The following is a 13,144-nucleotide window of genomic DNA, read 5'->3' on the forward strand; positions in this document are numbered from 1 at the left end:
AATTTCTTCTTTCTTCAACCCATCATTAAATTGAAAACTGTGAGAGATAGAAATTTTACTGACATGTGGTTTCCAGCACAGTGGATGGGTGTAGCTTTAGCAAAGTAGGTGGCTATCTTTAACCTGATTCCCTGAACACACAGTTCCTGTACATTTTCTAAATCATTATGTGCTTTCTGTAATTTACCAACCCCTGGCTCCCCTGCACAGAAATACATTCCTATCAGGGTCACAGCTGAAAGGAGTTTTCTCTTAGAATGAAGGAAGTGAATAAACACTTTTCCAGGTTTTATATACATTTTACACACCCTGGTTTCAAGGGCAATAGGAAGAACATGAATTGCCTAAAAACATCTATGACTTACTATAGTTGAGAGACACAGTTTTATCTGTTCAGTTTTATTGCAGTCCTGAAACATTTATTTGTACAGTTTCAAGAATATAATTCATCATCACTTTTCTTATTTGTACAAAAAGAAAAAGGCCAACAGATTATCACAATAAGAACCTTAAGTTACTATATATGATGATAAAGCCTTTGGTTGGTGAAAGTCAGAATAGAAAAAAAAATGGTGAGATGTACCATTTTATGGTCTAATTCCTTATAGATACATTTAAATGTTGAGGGTCAGAGATCTGAATCTAAATCCTGGTTCAGATTTCTGCAGCTTCCTTTAAAGGCATCGATCTAATCTCCCAAGAAATGATACGGGGATGGCAATTTCCACAAAATCTCTAATAATCTGATTTCCTCTTAGAGCATTCCTAATATACATAGGAAAATATCTAGAAAGTAGTATAGAGCATGAACCCTATGCACAATAAATTAAAAGAAATTCAAAGTCTGCATTTTGTTTCAGTTTGTCTTTATGGTAAATGATGTAAAATGATTTATATAGGAAGTTATTGAAAAGATCAGGAAAATGTTAAAGTTAATATGTTTTGTGGCTATACTGAGATTTCTGTTATTAAATAATAAGTGGTACTTATTTTTTAAAGGACCCTTGTAGAACAATGCATTTCAAAAGGGTTCATCACTTATGAAATTGTATTATATTTAAGTTTTGTGCATTAGCCAGCTTCTATCTTCTGTTTTCTGGCCCCTTGCTCATAATTCTTCTCTGTTCCTCTAGGCCGCAATGGGCTGATTTTTCCCATGTTTGCTAACTCTGCACACAGTCCGTTCAACTCAACACTCTTGTGACAAAATCTGCTGCAAAGACATGTGCAAAGACATGTGCTTTTTTTCAACAGCCATGAAAATGTGCTGTTACCTTTTCAAGTCCAACCTTAAATATTAGTTTTGCCCCAAATTCATGCAATCAGAATATTCTTTATATGTCATGATATCTTACAGTTGGAAAGGATTTTTATAATTTCTGGCCAAATTAATATTGTACCAATACATTTTCCAACTACCTTTATTAAAAAATCTGTACAGAATAGTAATTACTTTCAATAAACTATAATTAGTTTGTTCAAGTACTATTTTAGGATTGGTATTCAATACACCATTCCTTGTATCTGTAGAATTCACGATTTGATTTGAGTGTAAATGTATAAAAAATATTTAAAATAACCAAGGGAAATTAAATAACATACAATTAGACTCCAGAATAACAAAATATGAATTAATAGTAAATAAATTATGTCACTCAACCTTTTTTAATATTAAAGAAATGCAAATCAAAATGAGGCACCATTTTTTCACCTATCAGATTAGCAAAAGTTAAAAAAAATTACTAAATATTTGCAAGAGTGTTGAGAAACAGAAGTTCCAGGTGATTTTAGTGTGAGGTTAATTAATACAATCCTTTTGGAATTAACAATAGATGTCCATATCCTTTGAACCAATAAATTCACCATATTGCAGAGTTACAGTAATCAAAGCGGTATGGTACTGGCATTAAAAACAAACACATAGACCAGGGGCGCCTGGGTGGCTAGGTCGGTTAAGTGTCCGACTTCGGCTCAGGTCACGATCTCACAGTCTGTGAGTTCGAGCCCCGCGTCGGGCTCTGGGCTGATGGCTCAGAGCCTGGAGCCTGCTTTGGATTCTGTGTCTCCCTCTCTCTCTGCCCCTCCCCCGTTCATGCTCTGTCTCTCTCTGTCTCAAAAATAAATAAAAACGTTAAAAAAATTTAAAAAATAAAAACAAACACAGAGGCCAATGGAACAGAATTGAATGCCCAGAAATAATCCCACACATACACAGTCAACTAATCTCTAACAAGGGTGCCAGGAATACACAATGGAGAAAGGATAGTCTCTAATAAACGGTGTTGGGAAACTGGATAGCCTCATGTAAAAGAATGACATTGAATCCTTATTTTTGCACCATATACAAAAATAAGTCAACATGGATTAGAGACTTATATGTAAGACTTGATATTGTAAAATTCCTAGAAGAAAAGAGGGAAAAAGCTCCTTGACAGAGGTCTTGGTAATAGTATTTTTTATCTGACACCAAAAGAACAGGCAACATAAGCAAAAATAAACAAGTGGGACTATATCAAACTAAAAAGTTTTTGTGCAACAAAGGAAACAGTGAACAGAATGAAAAGGAGACCTACCAAATGAGAGAAAATATTTACAAACTATGTGGGGTTCATATCCAAAATATATAAAGAACTTCTACAACTTAAGAGCCAAAACCCCAAACGAAACAAATAAAAACCTGATTGAAAAATGGACAAGGGACTTGAATAGAAGCTTTCCCCAAGAATATATACCAATGGCCAACAAGTATATGAAAAAGTCAACATCACTAATCATCGGGGAAATCCAAATCAAAATTACAAAGAGATATCCCCTCGCACCTGTTAGGATGTCTAGTCTCAAAAAGACAGACAAAAAAATGAAAGTATTGGTGAGACTATGGAGAGGAGGAACACTTGTGCACTGTTGGTGGGAATATAAATTGGTACAAACATTATGGAAACCAGTACAGAAGTTCCTCAAGAAATCAAAAATAGAATTACCATTTTTGGTAATTATCCTACCACCACTCCTACTTCTGAGTATATATCCAAAGGAAATGAAATCATGGCCTTGAAGAAATAGTTGCACTCTCCTGTGTATTGCAACATTATTGATAACAGCTAATATATAGAAACAACCTAAGGGTCAACAAGTGAATGGAGAAAGAAAATGTGAGGTATATATCTCATTATATATTATAATGAATACATTATATTGAGATACTATTAACCCATGAAAAGGGGAAATCCTGCTCTTTGTAATAACATGGATAACCTTCGAAGCTGTTACTCTAAGTGAAATAAGCCGGACACCAAAAGACAAATACCAGATGATTCCACTTATATGTAGAATCTGAAAAAAAGCCAAACTTACAGAACCAGAAAGTAGAATGAATGATGGTTGCAAGAGTTCGGGAGTGGAAGAAATGGCAAAATAGCGATTAAAGTGTATACTTTTTAGTAATAAGATGGAATAATTTCTGAAAATCCAATGTTACAGCTTGGCGGCATAACTGGTAATGCTCTAATGTATACTTAGAATTTGCTAAGGGAGTAGATCTTAAGTGTTCTAACACAACAAAAAAGTATGAGAAGTGACGGATGTTTTAGTTAACTTGTTTGTGGTAATCATTTTATAATGTATGAGGATATCAAAAAATCAAGTTGTACCTTGTACAAAATGTACAAGACATACAGTATATACAGATTTTATTTGTCAATTAGATCTCAAAAAGCCAGAATAAAAAGAAATTTATCTTAGAATTTCCTTTACATGAATACTGCAAAATTATGCATACAAGAATATTAAGTGCAGTAATAGAAACCTGTAAAACCATCTGAGCTTTTAGTACTAGAGACATGGCTAAGACATTATGTGTTGGGCTACTATGCAACTGTGCAGTATGATATTTGGAAACATTGTGTAGATCTGTGTAAGCTCAGGGATGGTTACCCACTATTTTGCAAGATTAAAAAAATGCAAATTCTCAAAAGTTACATATTTCGTGCATGGCGCTAGAAAATTTTCCTAAATTTTTATAATTTCTGTCTTAATATTCCCCACTCTTCTTGTGATACTGCCTTTTCTTTTTACACTAGGAGGACATTGACTTTTTATTTTGTAATCTCACACTTTTGAATTTGTTTTTGTAAGATAATTAGAAAAATATAAAGGGATAAAGTAGAAGAAATATCTTAAACATTTTATTTTTACAACAATTCTTAGTTAGTACATGGTATCTTGAACATCAACATAAAGAGGGTCCTGAAACTGGGAATAGTAAGAGTGAGGTCTTGCTGGAGAATTGAGTTTTAGAATCATTACCAGTGGTTTTGGCTGAACCGATCTAGGTAAATGTGTTTCCTGGGGAAAGCAAGATTGAGGACTTCAACATTTAAGGAGTAGAGATAGCTGAGGAGCCAGGAAAGAGAACTTGACCTTCAGTCGCATTCAACAGAATTTGTTGAGTAAATGAGTGAATAAGTTAAAAGGTTTTCATGAGAACCAGGAAAGAGGGGCGCCTGGGTGGCTCAGTCAGTTGAGCGTCTGACTTCAGCTCAGGTCACGATCTCACGGTCCATGAGTTGGAGCCCCGTGTCAGGCTCTGGGCTGATGGCTCAGAGCCTGGAGCCTGCTTCTGATTCTGTGTCTCCCTCTCTCTCTGCCCCTCCCCCGTTCATGCCCTGTCTCTCTCTGTCTCAAAAATAAGTAAATGTTAAAAAAAAATTAAAAAAAAAAAAGAACCAGGAAAGAAAGTTGTATGTGACATTAGGAAGTTTTCTCAGACTGTGCGTCAATCAGTTTAAGGGTTGGAGAGAGATTAAAGTAAAAACAAAAATATCCATTGGTTTTGGCAAAATGGAAGTTTTTAGTATCCTTAGTAAAGCCATTTCATTAAAAGGTAGAGAAAGAAACCAGGTTGTATTAGGTTGAGAAGGAAAAATCAAAACAACGGAGGGCTGTGAGTTAGACATCTTTTTAAATAAACGGATTGAGAAGGAAAAAGTAAGAATAAACCAGTACCTGCAAGCAGCTTTGGGCCCAGGTGTGTTTTCTTTAAGACTCAGGTGGTTAGACCTGAGTTTGCTGAAGGGGAATGTGTTCTGAGAAAACATCTGAAAAAGAAAAACCTGATAAAGACTTACAACCATATCTCTCTAATACCAAAAAATAGACAAACTAGAAAAACCTGTGTTGCCAATATTTAAGTTTTAATGAGAAACTATCCAAATAATGGGATAGTATTTTTCCCTCCTTAAAAGCTATTTGCCTGCATTTCACCTTCAGGTGTAAAGTGTAAAGTATGTTAATGCTACTTATGCTTAAATACTTCATGAAAACATTGCTTTTAAAATAAGAAATTGGAAATTTATTACCTTATATCCAACAGGGCACATTTTCATGCAAGAAACATCGCTGAAACATCATCGCATAATCTTTCAGAAAGATGTGTAAATTGCAGGGGAAGCTTTTGGTGGGTTTGTGATTTTTCTTTGAAGTTGAAATGGCGAACCAAAGTTATCAAACCACAAATCCTTGCTCAGTGAAACCCTCACAGAAAGGAGAGTAGACAGCTTTGTATTTCCTTATTCTAAAGAAACTCATACCTGCGGTTCAAAGAAAACACATGATCATTGTATATTTTTTGCCCTATGCTTGAGATGGTGAACTTGGAACAGGTCAGTTGGCAGAAGTATGCACTTGAGGAACAGACTTTTTGATTTCCTGGAAGTAGGTCCATTCTCTTGAGATGTGATTTTATGTTAAAAATGGAATGGTTTGAAATTAATTCGGCCACATGCAAGGCAAAGGGAGCACAGTATAAGAACATATTTTGCAAATGCTTTCTTTCACCGAAACCCATGTGTGGCGGGAGGGGTGTGGGAGAGATAATGAACTCTTAGCCGAACTCATCTTTCTTTCACCACTTGTAAAACAGAAAATTTTTTTTAAAATGCAAATGAGAGCAGTGTTTCTGCTGGTAACAGCAGGAGGTCACGTTGGATCAGATGATTTATAGAATCGTTAGTAACCCCGCGGGATTATGATTGGCCCTACCTTTTTTCTTTCTGCCTTTTTGTGCTGTGCTTTCTCCATTTATTCCTTCTTAAAAACTCCACACATGGTAAGTGGACTAATGTACCTGGCAGCAGGGAAATCAGAGAACTTACTTCAGTAAAAACCAGGATCTCTCTCTCTTTTTAATTAATGTGATTTATTAGATTTGAAGGTAGATAAACAACTCCTGCTGGAGTTTCCATGTAGTTCTCTCATTACTGGTTTAATTTATTGAATCTCTCTACTGTACTCTCCTGGTTAATTTTGTTACACTCTCCAACAATCCAAAAACACACTGTTGTTTGTAAGAGCTTTTGCAGTATTCAGCTTCTTTATGTCCTGTGCAAAGGTCAGGTCAAATACAGAAATGTCACCTTACGAAATAATCACAGTAAACAATCAAGATCTTCTTTGTAAACCATAAATAACGTGGGAGAGAAGGTGAGGAAGAAGAACATTGCTGGAAATGTTATTTCTCCCAAATGGTATCAACAGGAAAAAAAAAAAAACGTTTCTTTTGAAATAAGTGTAACGGTTTCTAGTTTATGAGTTCTATACCTGCTATTAAAAGTAGACTTTTCCCCAAAATGACAAAGACAAAATTAAATTTGTATCTTGATTTTAACTCTGGCATAGTTCTGACATTTTATTTAATACTTCCATATAGTGAGACCTAGTATTGACAATTGCATAATTAGTACTGACTCAAAGTGACATTATATCCATTTGACTCTATTGTTAATGACACTATTATATGACATTTATGCATATGTTGTCAAGATCAGCACTTGGTAAGTTTTCACCCACTCCTAAAGTCAAGCTCAAGGTCAACTATTTTAGCTCATATTGATTTTCCTGCTTGCTGTTTTAATCAAACCCTTTATTATTTCTATCACAAATTTTGACACTCAATTTATATGTCTGAGTTTATTTTCACTGAATGGAAATATATCCCAGTTACAAATTAAAAACTTTAATGTAGTAATTAAGCAGTATTTTTAGTCTCACAATTGGGGCGCCTGGATGGCGCAGTCGGTTAAGCGTCCGACTTCAGCCAGGTCACGATCTCGCGGTCCGTGAGTTTGAGCCCCGCGTCGGGCTCTGGGCTGATGGCTCAGAGCCTGGAGCCTGTTTCCGATTCTGTGTCTCCCTCTCTCTCTGACCCTCCCCCGTTCATGCTCTGTCTCTCTCTCTGTCCCAAAAATAAATAAACGTTGAAAAAAAAATTTTAGTCTCACAATTACTAACACAGTCTAGAAACTTAGCAAAGATTCAACAAATACATAGTTTAGAGAACTGAAAATATAAGGGCAGTTTCCCTAAAGTAGACAACAAAAGGAAGATTGTTTTATAGTTAAGCTTTAGGTCTAGACTTTGCCACCCTCCCCCCTTGAGTAATGTTTCTTTCAACTTTCACAGTAACAAAGAAAAATCCCAGTGTTGGGATGACTATGAGGTATATAGTCTAATTTCTCTAATTTGGAGCATAACTAAGAAGTGATTGGCCAAACTCTGGTGAGAGAGAATTTATTACGTCTTAGGGCAAATGTGCCTTTTTAGACAGCTCTGACAAGTTTTATATGAAGCTGAAATTCATCTCCTTGTGACTTCTACAGACAACAAAATTGTGCACTAAAGCCATCCTCTTGAACAGCTTGGTGTTCTCGTTTTGCATCTCTTCTCTAGATTGTTTAATACTTCCTCATACCTCTCCATATATTGGTTAGTGTGTTTTCGGCTACAAGAAATAGCAAACTTTGACGACAATAAGCTTAAACAGTATGGAGAGTCATTATTTCACATCATAGTAAGAGTTAGAATAGACTCTAGTGTTGGTTGATTCAGCTATTCAAGGATGATATCAGAGACTCACATTTTTTCTCCCTTTTTTTCTCTTATTTTCCTTAATGGTGTCTTCATCATTTGAGGCATGTAGGTGGTGCAGTCAGTTAAGCATCTGACCCTCGACTGCAGCTCAGGTCACGATCTCACAGTTTGTGAGTTCAAGCCTCGCAGCAGGCTCTGCACTGATTGCATGGAGCCTGCTTGGGATTCTGTCCCTCCTCTTTGCCCATTCCCCGCTGTGCTCTCTTTCTCTTTCTCTCTCAAAATAAACAAAAGAAATGGCGTCTTCATCATTAAGCTGGTAGGAAGATGGCATCTTTTCATATATCAGAGAAGATACGCACGAGAGATTGTCTTGTCATATATTGCTTTTCAGAATAATACAGAGATTAGCATGACTCCTATGCAAGGATGACGCACGCAAATTCACGAACCATTCCATATATTTTTAAAAAGAACAAGACACATGTCTCTACACCCCTTAGCAGGTTTCATGCATCATTTAAAAAACTGGGCCTGAAGCAATTACTGGCAAGGGTGATGAAATTACCGTAACTGTCTTAAAAAAATTTATCTGCTGTGAAATAAAGTCAATCACATTTCTACTGCACAAGGTTTTCATACACTTTTTGTTCTATTTTTTTCCTCAGCTCTATTGAGATATAACTGACATATAACATTGTATAAGTTTAAGGTATAGAATATGTTTATTTGATGCACTTACATATTGCAAAACAATTAGCAGTTAGCTAATGCCTCCATCACATCAAATAATTACCCTTTCTTTTTTGTGATGAGAACATTTAGCATCTACTCTGTTCTTCTTTATGCAGTTGATAACAAACTATGGGATTTTGACCCCTCTATATTGAAGGTCATTAATAAGTTGCTATTTTATGTTATCACCAAGTTGTATCTAATAGGAAAGTCTTCTGATAACACTTTGATATATACCAAGTAAATAAATGAAAACTTTACTTTTTTATTAAGAAGAGGTTAAGTAAAAGTAAAAAAAAATGGGGGGATGTCTTATTGAAACAAATGTTGATTTATTTGTATGTAATCTGTACATATCCTTAGAGTATATCTTTGTATTTTGTGTAATTTGTAATTGTAGATTTATATTCATCATAGTGCATGAAAACTCCCACACACTCAAAAACAACCATTTTCATGTGTTGAACTATGTCATGAGCTTATCTGAAAGTATTGTTGGTTGTTCTGACACAAACATTGTACTTTTGTTTATTTGGTACAAATTTTTGTTCTTTTCGAGGGAAGAATGAACTGAGGCTTTTTAATATTTCTTTCTTTTCCACCGTGCTCATATTGGGTAGTAATTTAATGTATAAATGGTAAACACCTTGGATGAGACTCACCATATTCTGCAGAGTCAGATTACTAATCAATTTCTTCTTTAGAAAGATGAAAAAAGCAACAGCTAAAAATTTCTGAGACATACTGTCCTTTTTGAAAAATGTCAGGCCCCGGTTTAAATTCAATAGGAGTAATTTCAGGAGATTTCTCTGATGCAGTCCTTCTAAAATTTTGTCAGGGGGACAATACCTTGTTTATCCCCTGATGAATGTATTACTTTGAAAGAACAGCTGAGGAGATCTGATGTGTCAGTTCATTTAAATGCTGCCATTTTGCTTTTGTTGGAGGAGCACGGCAATCACCCTCACACCGCGATGAATAAGACCTTGGCAGTTGCTGCTGTAAACGTCTGATCAATCTTCATGCCTTAGGCAGACAAAGGGGGATGAGGAAGAAGGCAGGAGGAGGAGTTCCTTTATATCCATATTTCCCAGAACTCTCCTGACAGACTGTGCACCTTCTGATTTATGTTATGTGCAAAGTGAGCTAGAGAATGGCTCACATCATTTGCAGCTTAACTTCTCTGAAAGCTAAAAGACAGCAGTGTGAATTGTCAGCAAGTCAGACATATGGCCTTAACTCATCTGTGGAATAATCAATTGTCTACGTATGTGACAAAAAATATGTATATATAAAATGTCTAATGTTAGCATTATTTTACTTAATGGTTTGATTTAACACGTTACCCTGGCCTTGAGGAATTTCTTTTTTTTTAATTTCTTTTAATGTTTATTTATTTTTGAGACAGAGAGAGACAGAGCATGAGTGGGGGAGGGTCAGAGAGAGAGGGAGACACAGAATCGGAAGCAGGCTCCAGGCTCTGAGCTGTCAGCACAGAACCTGATGCAGGGCTCGAACTCACGACCATGAGATCATGACCTGAGCCGAAGTCAGATGCTTAACCCACTGAGCCACACAGGCGGCCCGAGGAGTTTATTTCTTCAGACTCTCTTACCTCGGTCAGTGTCAGCACCATCTATCTGTTCAGTTGTTTGTGTTAAGGAACATGGAGCCCTTCTCGACTCTTTCTGCTACTCAAAACATCGTCACTATATTTCTCAAGTCTTCCCCAAATCCTTGTCCTCTACCCCCATTTCCATAGTGTCTGCTCTATTTTATCAGCTCTAGTGTCATAATTTCTTTTTTTAAATGTTTATTTATTTTGGGGGGCGGGGAGAGCAAGAGCAGGGGCGGGGCAAGTAGAGAGGCAGAAGGAGGAGAGGCAAAGGGGGGGGGAAGGGCAGAGAAAGAGGGGGACAGAGGATCTGAAGCACACTCTGTGCTGACAGCAGAGAGCCCAATGCAGGGCTCAAACTCACAAACTGTGACATCATGACCTGAGCCGAAGTCGGAAGCTTAACCGACAGAACCACCCAGCTGCTTATTACATCCCTAGTGTAATACTTTCAACAATCTTTTTACAAGATGTTCTTCCCTCCAGTGTCCCCTCAATAACCAGTTCTTTACACTGTGGCAAAGTGAACATTTTCAAAGATAAACTTCATTATTTCATTTGCTTCTTTGTTTAACATCTCCAATCTCCACCCTCAACCCCAGAATCTCTTGTAGGGATAAGTACAAATAACATCCTTGTAATGCCCTCAAAATATGACTTCAGGCTAGTGTTCTGACCTCATGATTCTCACAGTGGCTTCCACCGGCTGCTGCTCCTTTCTAAACCTAGAAAATACATTGGATGAGACTCAACATAGAAGGCTCCTCCTACTTGTAACTTTCCCTTCTCTACATTTAGACATAGTGAACACTCTGATTCTCTCTTTCCATAGCACTTTATATATTTTTATTAGAGATTTTTATTTCTTTGTAGGTATTTTATGATATTGCTTCTCTTTCTGTGTATAAGACAGATTGTGCTTTTTTCCAGCATCTCATAGCTAATTACTAGTAATCACTCTAACAAAGAAATCTGGTACCATTAAAATGAAAACAATAAAAGCTGATTCAAAAAATTTTTTTTTAGGTATGCCCTGGTGGCTCACTAATTTAAGCATCTGACTCTTGATTTTGCTCATGTCATGATCTAACAGTTTGTGAGTTCAAGCCTAGCATTGGGCTCTGCACTGGCAGTGTGGATCCTGCTTGGGATTCTCTGTCTTCCTTTCTCTCTCTGTGCACCCCCCCCCCCTTTGAAAATAAATAAATAAAAACTTAAAAAATGTTTTTAATTTCCCAGAAAGGACATCTATATATCTATATGCTTCTAGGCCTTCTGTAAATTCTTCAGTTATTTTTATGGACACCCTTCCCTTAAGTACTATCATTGGTTGAGAACAACTGAAAGATCCTTAATTATAACTTAAGTTTTTAGTGTGTTTCCCAGTAAAGAGTAAGCACTCAAAAGACTTGTTAAATGGCTGACTCAAAGTATGCTTTCTAATTTAGTTGTTTCTTATAGGTCTGGCTTATCATTATCGTAGTTCCTCACTTTCTCAGCATGCTCCTTTGAACACTCTTGTAGAAATTCCTAATCATTTCAGGATTATGTAATCCAGAAACATCACCTTCTATTCCTCTTCCTCACTGTCATCTATTGACCAGCTGGCACTTACCTATTAGGCAGAATTTTAGCCCTAGACATCTTTTCCTTTAACCCAAATCTTGTCCGGATCCTATATTAATTCAATAATTATATAGCTAACTTCCTTTGAGCCTTGGAATTCCTACCTTTCTATTTTCTTGAGTTTTTTATCAGCTCCCGTCAATACTCTATTCATCCTTTTATTTCTTTCAGAGTATAAAAATACTCTGTATCCTCACATCTTCAAAACTACTCTTATGTCTTCAGCCCTGCACTAGCAGCAAGCCTCTTTGTCCTTCACGGTTAAGTCTCTAGAATGAGTTGTTTGCATTTCCTACATACTCTTCCTTGTCTATTTTTTCTCAAATGATGGCCATCTAGCCTCTGTCTTTATGACCTCAGTTTAATCATTTTAATGCTCTCTTTTGCTAAATTTGATGGGAAACGTTGTGTTCTTTTTTTCTTATTCTACATATGACAACATGTCTCATGTCACTTTTTTGAAGTCTTGTTTGGGCTCTTTCATTGTATCTCTCTAATCGATTCTTCCGACATCTATTTAGGCTTCTCTTCCTCTACCCACTCATTAAATATTGGTGTTTTCCAGCATTCTGTCCCTGGTCTCTTCTTTTACTATTATCCTCACACCATAGGGCCTTAACCAATGTCACAGTCATGTTTGGAAGTTGTGATCTGTGACCGGTGAGCCCTTGATATTCCACACATTGTCTTTAAGGGACTACATGCATTGTCTTTGGTGGGGGGTGTTCATGTATCCTGAGAATTTTCATTCAAAATAAATTGTGATATATACATATAATGAAATATGATTCGTCCTGAAAGAGAAGTCATGATACATGCTATGACTTGGATGAACCTTGAACATATTATGCTAAATGAAAGAAGCCACGGTCAGAAGTTTACATATTGTAGGATTCCATTTATATGAACTATCCAAAATAGGTGCATCTACAGATTCAGAAAGTAGAAAGTGGTTGTCAGAGGCTGGAGAGAGGAGAAATTGTGAATGATTAATTAATGGGGAAAAGATGTTTTCAGGTGATGAAAGGTTTTAGAGAGTGGTGATCGCACCTTGTGAATGTACTATATACCCCTGAATTATAAAATGGTGTTGTGTGAATTTTACCTTAAACATAAAAGTTCAGTGGATTTAATTCATAACCTCCACCAAAATAAGGTCCAAAGAATTTTTGTATTGGATTCTTTTTTTCCCAGTTTTATTGGGATATAACTGACAGATAACATTATATTAATTAAAGATATAGACTATAGTGATTTGATGTAGTATGTTCCGAGCTGTCAGCACAGACCCGAATGTGGGGC

At 36.3% G+C, this 13,144-nt stretch overlaps 1 non-coding gene across 1 annotated transcript; it reads left to right on the forward strand.

Moving 5' to 3' along the window:
- The first annotated feature begins 8,228 nt into the window (after window positions 1–8,228).
- On the forward strand, window positions 8,229–8,332 carry LOC122474154. Its single transcript, XR_006294836.1, has one exon. It is a non-coding gene; the product is annotated as a U6 spliceosomal RNA (small nuclear RNA).
- The last annotated feature ends 4,812 nt before the right edge of the window (window positions 8,333–13,144 follow it).

The sequence above is a fragment of the Prionailurus bengalensis genome, chromosome B4, assembly GCF_016509475.1.
Source record: "Prionailurus bengalensis isolate Pbe53 chromosome B4, Fcat_Pben_1.1_paternal_pri, whole genome shotgun sequence".
Lineage (NCBI taxonomy): Eukaryota > Metazoa > Chordata > Mammalia > Carnivora > Felidae > Prionailurus > Prionailurus bengalensis.